The 957-nt window shown below is 39.1% G+C and overlaps 1 non-coding gene across 1 annotated transcript; it reads left to right on the top strand.

Annotated features, from left to right (window-relative positions):
* Positions 1–583: 583 nt before the first annotated feature.
* Positions 584–712, top strand: LOC126033264 (small nucleolar RNA SNORA19). The gene has a single exon (XR_007504374.1). It is a non-coding gene; the product is annotated as a small nucleolar RNA SNORA19 (small nucleolar RNA).
* Positions 713–957: the final 245 nt, after the last annotated feature.

The raw sequence follows: 957 nt of genomic DNA, 5'->3' as shown, positions 1-957 counted from the left end.
TGGCTCTAAGCTCAGAAATAGCTCCTGGCAGGCTCGGGGGCTATATGGGATGCCGAGATTCGAACCACTGTCCTTCTGCATGAAAGGCAAACGCTTTACCTCCATGCTATCTTTCTGGCCCCCATAAAAATATCTTAAATTAAAAATTTAAACCTTATCTGCAAGTTATTGTAACAAACAAAATAATACCATATCACATATATGCCATGTAATATAATAATGCATATTATATAAAGATATATTATGTACAAACACACACAGATATATATATAAACACGGGGTCCACTCATCTCTTGATAGGAATAGATAGAAAATTACAATGTAAAATGTGTGGAGATAGGGAGTAATGAGAAATTTCTATCACTCGAAAAATATAGTAATTGGAGCTGGAGAGATAGCACAGCGGTAGGATATTTGCCTTGCATGCAGCAGATCCAGGATGGATGGTGGTTCGAATCCTGGCATCCCATATATATCCTGAGCCTGCCAGGAGCTATTTCTGAGCACAGAGTCAGGAGTGATCCCTGAGGGCTACAGGGTGTGACCCCCTTCCTGAAAAAGAAAAAAATAGCAATTGATAAGAGTGCACATTTTATTGACTTCCTTTCTTCTGTTCATGTGAGCAGTGTTATTTCACATGTGGTATATAATCGCTGAAGGTTAATTAGCAGTATGACTCCATAGTGATAATGCCAGTCTCCTTCAGACAGTTCTGTCAGATTCCTTGGGCAAATTACAAATCAGGATGTTACCAGCACCTGGTAGGTCATTAAGTGTTGTTGTTTATGAGTCTAGGTTTTAAAAGATGGTGTATATGAGGAACACTAATTAAAACCATAGGATTGGGGATTGGTAGCTTTGGGTTGGACTTCCAGCTCCATATTGTATATATTCTGAACCATCTTGTCCTTGCGTGTGTGTGATCATCTGTCCCCACATGGACCTATTTTTATTTAT

Source organism: Suncus etruscus, chromosome 16, assembly GCF_024139225.1.
Source record: "Suncus etruscus isolate mSunEtr1 chromosome 16, mSunEtr1.pri.cur, whole genome shotgun sequence".
Taxonomy (NCBI): domain Eukaryota; kingdom Metazoa; phylum Chordata; class Mammalia; order Eulipotyphla; family Soricidae; genus Suncus; species Suncus etruscus.
This window is presented reverse-complemented; position numbering and strand designations above follow the sequence as displayed.